General features: G+C 29.9%; 1 pseudogene; it reads left to right on the forward strand.

Moving 5' to 3' along the window:
• On the forward strand, positions 40-2,449 carry LOC104719671 (annotated as a pseudogene).

Raw genomic sequence — 6,659 nt, forward strand, 5'->3', positions numbered from 1 at the left:
TTTTTTTTTTTTTTTTTTTAAGAAAACGCAAATTTGTTTTAAATGTGTTGAAAGATGACTTTAGTATATTTAAAAAAAACGCACCTCCAAAACTACATTTAATGGTTACCATTCATACCCTAAAAATGGCTCTGGGAAGGTTATGCAACATAGATGGCTGGATCTTGACGGCAATGGTTGCGACGGAGTTCTCTAACGTCGGAGTAAACACTCTTGTCAAAGCAGCAACTTCCAAAGGACTTAGCCCATTTGTGGTTCTTGTGTATTCTTACACTTTTGGATCTCTTCTTCTTCTTCCACTTACCTTCTTCTCCTTCAGGTTCCACTTCTCATTCTCACCACTCTGTTTCAAGTTTTTAATAAGTAACTGCTCTTATATATAGCCTTATCTCTACAGAACAAGATCTCTCCCTCCGTTGACGTTTTCAATCCTATGCAAAATGGGAATTCTTGGTCTGATTGCGTAAGTATAATTTCTATTTTGTAATCCTAAATTGAGAAGCAATTTGATTTCATACATCTTCCTAGCTAGGTTTCAAAACCAGTTATTGGTTGGTTCTTGAATCGTATATAAAATATTTCCATTTAAGTTTTTCAATGGTTCTTGAAAACCTTAACCCGTGTTTCTGCGAGAGTATACTTTAAAAAGCTACGTAAGATCCAGCCATCTATGGTTCTTGAAAAACACGTATTCAATAAATTCTTACTTTTATAGAAAATACTGTTTATAAGAATAATTTATAGAAAAACATTTCTTACTTTTATTTTTTTGTATTTGTTTTCATAAAAAGAACAGAAGTGCATTTCAAATCGCAGGCTACAATGGGATAAAATATAGCTCACCGACGTTATCTTCGGCTATGAGCAATGTCAATCCTGCTTTTACCTTCATCCTCGCCGTTATTTTCCGGTAATTTCTTTTTCCACTAAATATCCCCAATAGTTAGCTGAAAATTGAAATTATTTAGCTTTTTCAAATGTTTTATAAGGTTGGGTTGCTTATGTTTTAAGGAATCCAACATAAGTTGGCAATGTAGTTGTTTTGATTCTCAAAGTTAGTCCAAATAATCTCTCCAATCATGGTTACATTAGGGGCACGTTTCTCGCCGCGAGATTTGCGTTGTGTCCACGGGATTAGATTAAATTTGTACAATGTGTACCGAAAACGTGTTGACAAAGCATCACTCAAAAACGTGTGGAAACATGGAATGCAAGTTACAATAAGATATGAAACTTTAACAATCAAATCATATCAACAAAAACTATTTCAATATTGATTTTAATAAGGTATGAAATGTTTACTAATTAACTTGCACTTTTTTTTGGTGAAGAATGGAGAAAATATCTCTTAAGACAAAGAGTAGTATAGCCAAAGTGTTGGGGACAATAGTATCTATAATAGGTGCACTTGTTGTTACTCTTTACCACGGTCCAATGGTAATGTCTTCACATTCCGATTGGGTCATCGGCGGTGGCCTTCTTGCTCTTCAATACATCCTTGTCTCCGTCTCTTACCTTGTTATGGTATATACACATAAACATTTTTATATGCCCTTAAAAATAAAAAATACAATCTCGCTACAAGATATAGTTATATCAAGAATATCATTGAAATAGTTTACTTTGGTATTCGGGTGATTATAGGCTCACACAATGAGCCGTTATCCATCTGCGGTCGTTGTGACGCTCGTGCACAATGTTTTCGTCGCTGTTGTGTGTGCATTCGTTAGTCTTTTTGCTGAGAAGGACGACCCAAGGCATGGATCATAAGATTTGACATAACTTTGATTAGCGTTGTAGCAATGGTATTTACAAAAACATTTGCAATAATTTTTGGTATTAGATGTTTGTTATAATCTGTTCGTGTTTTTCTTGGTCTTGATGTTGATAAATGGAATAAACATTTTTTCATAGGGGACTTTGAATTCGGGATACTATGTTATACACACGTGGGCTGTGAGTCATAAGGGACCTGTGTATTTGTCGACGTTCAAACCGTTATCTATATTGATTGCAGCCGCATCAACTTTCATTTTCCTCGGCGAGTCGCTCTACCTTGGATGGTATATAACACAAACTACATTGCTCTTATTCGTCTTCATGATTTTAGATTCACTAATTCAATTCTCCTCTCTTTTGTTTGATTATACAGCGTGATAGGAGGAATATTGATATCAATAGGATTTTACATGGTGTTGTGGGGTAAAACCAAGGAAGACAAAGTGGACATTTTAGGAACCATAGAGTCGTCGTCTCCTTCACATAAAACTCCTCTCTTGGTTTATTAAAAGCAAATATTTGATATTCAGTTTAATTTTTTATAAGTGATATTTTTTGTAAGATTGATGATATGTGTCATCCATTTTACAACTTTTTACATTTGAACAACATATACCACCAAAATTATCGCTTCTTAGTACACAACAATATGTTGACCAAAAAAAAAAAAGTACACAACAATATATACATCTCTATGTAATATATTGACACAGTGTAAATGTGACATTATGATTAGTAAGTTTATCAAGGTCAAGACAAATTTCAGGACTTGTTTTTTTTTACTTTATATGACTATGTTGAGACTTTGTTTCCTCAATGTTTTTCTTAGACTTACTTGATGAACATTTACAAAAATACTGTTTTTCTATTAATGCTCTTTCTTATATATTGTCTATTTTCAATAATACCATTTTCTATATACAAAATAACTAAATTATTAATCCTAAATTCTAAATATAAAACTCTATCCCCTCAAAACTATATACTAAATGTAAAATAGAGAACCCAAACCTAACAAAAAAAAAATCTAAAAGTTAATTTAACATATTGTAATTGTGTAAAAGAAGACAAAAAATTAAAATGACGAATAATATATATTTGAAAAAGATATGTACAAAAGGGAGTTTATGACAATTTCTCAATAATGAATATATGATTGCTTCTTTTTTATTTTTATTTTGTGTGGATGATTCTTGTTCTACATTTCTAAATAATTGAGTATTCATTTACTGAAATCTATATTATAGTGAAATATTGTCACATGGAGACAAATTTACTTCAATGTCTTTCCCCAAGAAATCATAGAAATTTATTTGTGATTCAATGTTTTAATAATTTCAATGAACATCGTGCCGAGTTTGCATCAAATACATTTTTTTTTACTATTACTAGATTATGCCCACATATATACGAGGGTATAAAAAACTGTGTAAAATTTTAAACAGAATTCCAAATATTAATTTTATATTTTATTTGATTTAATAAAAAAATAGATTTCTAGTTCAGGGACTCCATCTCATAATATAATTTAATTTTATATTACATCATATGAAATATAGATTTTAATTCTATGCACTCAATCTGAAAGGATAATTAAGGCTTATAATTATCATATAAAATGACATTTGAATTATATCAAATTTATATCTTACTTAATATTAAAAATATATAAAACATAATTCTCAAAAGAAAAAATGAAAATTAATATATTTCATATTTGAAAAACTAATATTATCTTAAATATATGTGTTCCATATATTGTAGTCTCTTTATGTAATTGGTTTACTACTTGTCCAACTAATTTTCATTAAAACTTTACGAACATTTATATAATTAATCAAAAATTCAGATAAGTTCATTATTTTTTCTCATATTATTATGATATACTGAATATTAGATGAAAAAGAAAACTAAAGGTAAATATCATAATTCTAAGAAACTAAAAAAATATATATGCATATTACATAAACATATGCTCTAAGTTACGTAAACATATAATTTTCTTAAGAATTTTTTTTGCCTGATATTTAAATTTTGGAAAAGAAAAAAAAAAGAAAAGAAAATATGAAATACCCTTTAGAATTATAGTGTACTTTTACTTTATTGCATTAATTATCCTCATAAAAATTCAATTATATTACAAAAAAAATAAAAAGTTGTAACAATAGAACAAAGTTTAATTAATGGTGGTGTAATGAAAAAAAAAACTATTTTTTTGATGAGACAATTTATTTGATTATATAGAGGTGGGTATTTAGTATTTACAATCATCTTCATTTTAGGATTAAAGTTGACCATATAAGTTTTTCCAATTTTGGTATTATATTAATTAGTTGTATAATTCCTTAATCTTTTTCCTTGTAGAATTAATAACTTAAAACTAGAATTAGTATGTGAAGCAATTAATGGAGTAATCAACAACTTATAGTATCACAAAAATTTAACATGTAACAAAATTAAAAAGCTCTTTTGTTGCCCTAATTCTCTCCTTGGATGAGAACCAAAGGCAGCCGTCAAAATTATCTTCACTTGGATGGATCATTGTCGTCGTCTCCACTCCGCTAGAAGCCCACAAATTGGACTACATAAAGTGCGGTATGATTCTTTTACTCTCTTTAAAAGAATTTGTTATGTTTGTTATATTGTTTTAGACTTGCATTTTGGGTTAACCCAATTATTTTTACAGTTTGTAACCGAATAATCGTTCACAGATACGTTGAAAAGGTGAGAGACAAGAACTTGTTAAAGATTGTACGCTATCTTAAAAATGAGAAGAAGTGGTCAAACTGCTGATATTCATAGAAGAACCAATTCCTCTAAAATATTTGTTGAGATTTCTTTGCCTTGCTTCTTCATTTTTTTCCTCCGATTCAGCTTGGTTCATCTTCAAGGAAACTAGTAAGACGATACCCACCAGAAAGAAACTCCCCAAAACACTTATTACAACGATTATAACTACTTCAAGAAAACTCTGTTGAGTGACTTGAATCTAGATTTATATTCACCTACAAGATATATATCCAAGTAAAACTCATAAAAAGCATAAGGTTAATTAAACCATTCTTTCAGAAATGCAAAGAAATAAAGAACCAAAGCCAGCCGTCAAAACTTATAGTTACCAGAATGGATCATTGTCGTCGTCTCCACTTTGTTAGGAGCCCACAAAATCGGAATACATAAAGTGAGGTATGATTCTTTTACGAATTGGCTATGTTCTCATTAAAAGAATTTGTTTTGTTTGTTATACTGCTTTAGACTTGCATTTTGGGTATATCCAATTTTATTTTTACCGTTTGTAATCGATTAAGTTTGAAATGAACTAACAATAACAAATCAACATTTTCTAGAAAAATAATTAACGACGACTATAAATCAAATACTTAGACCCCTCCACAACTATATTTTTCAACGAAATTAAATAGCAATCATTTTTCTTATTAAAACCACCACAAGTTTTGATATATATGATATTATTGATTAATTAATTAGTGTTTAACTAGTGTTAATTCAAAATAAAATACACATACTTATTAGTGGATTCAGACTCGTTTTATCAAATCTTCTAACTTATGGAGCATTAATATCAATATAATTTTACGTCTGTGTTATGGAGAAAGTAGACATATAAGAAATCATCTCCTACACAAAAAGTATTCTTCTTAGGTAATTTAAAAAGCTAACGTTAGCTACTAAAATCTCATAATCCATTTCACTTATTTGTTTGCTTTTGGGATATATGATCATCATACCAATAGCTGAAACTGTAGAATTGACAAACAAAAATCTCTCTTTCAATAAACAATGAATGAATCAACAAATTTAGTACAACAATACCAACAAGAATTAATCGCACTAAATCAATATTTTCAAATATATATACCATAAGTCAAGGTAGAGTAGCCTAAACCCTCTCTAACCACATTTTCTTCAGTTAGTACTAGTACTTTTCATAAAAGACATAAATTTTAAATATGATTCCAACTAAAATACACATGTTGATTAGGGGACTCGTATTCGTTTTACCAAATCTTTTAGTTATGGAGTATTCATTGATATCAATAAGTATTTACAATAGACACATATATAATCTAATATAAAAAACTAATATTTTCGTTTTTTTTCCTCTACAAAGCAAAAAAGTTATGTTTAAAGTTGTGAGTGTGCTACTGATTGTGGTCAGCCCCGGCTCTAGGCATGTGCCAAGGGTGCTATAGCACAGGGTTTAGTCAAATTTTTATTTTTTCTCTTCACAAAAAAGGTCTAAAAATTTTTACTTCAGAAAAATATAGGAAAAAATGGCCTTTTTATTTTCCAGTTCAGGAACCGCAGTTTTATTGAGTCGGGCCTGATTGCGGTTAACCCACTTTGATTAAATCTGGTATGTAATACTTTTCTCAAACTATTCATTCATATTATATTCGTTTAGAAGTGCAATTAGCACGGTTAAGTATTTTGTTTCAATTAGTATAGGTATATGTTTTTATCTTTTATCGTCTTGCTACAAGGAAAGAAGTAGATTACGAAATGCAAATTAGTATAGGTAATTTGAGTGCAATAAATATTTCAAAGTATCATGTTCAGCATTCAGGAACCAAACATATTGATATTAGACACCACTTTGTTCGTGAACTAGTTGAGGTAAAACTGATCGAGATTGATCGTGTGAGCACTGAATTGCAGCTAGCTGATTTGTTTACCAAACCTCTGGACTTCAACAGATTTGTAAATCTAACATGTTTTTTGCCTAAGCTTTGTTGATCACAGACATGAACGTGTACTAGGACAGATCATGGAAATCCTACAATATATAGAAGATCAGTACTCTGAAAGCAACTGTGGGAAATAGCTGCCTGTCATGCCGGTCTATCCATCCTGTCAAA

The sequence above is a fragment of the Camelina sativa genome, chromosome 10, assembly GCF_000633955.1.
Source record: "Camelina sativa cultivar DH55 chromosome 10, Cs, whole genome shotgun sequence".
NCBI classification, from domain to species: Eukaryota; Viridiplantae; Streptophyta; class Magnoliopsida; order Brassicales; family Brassicaceae; genus Camelina; species Camelina sativa.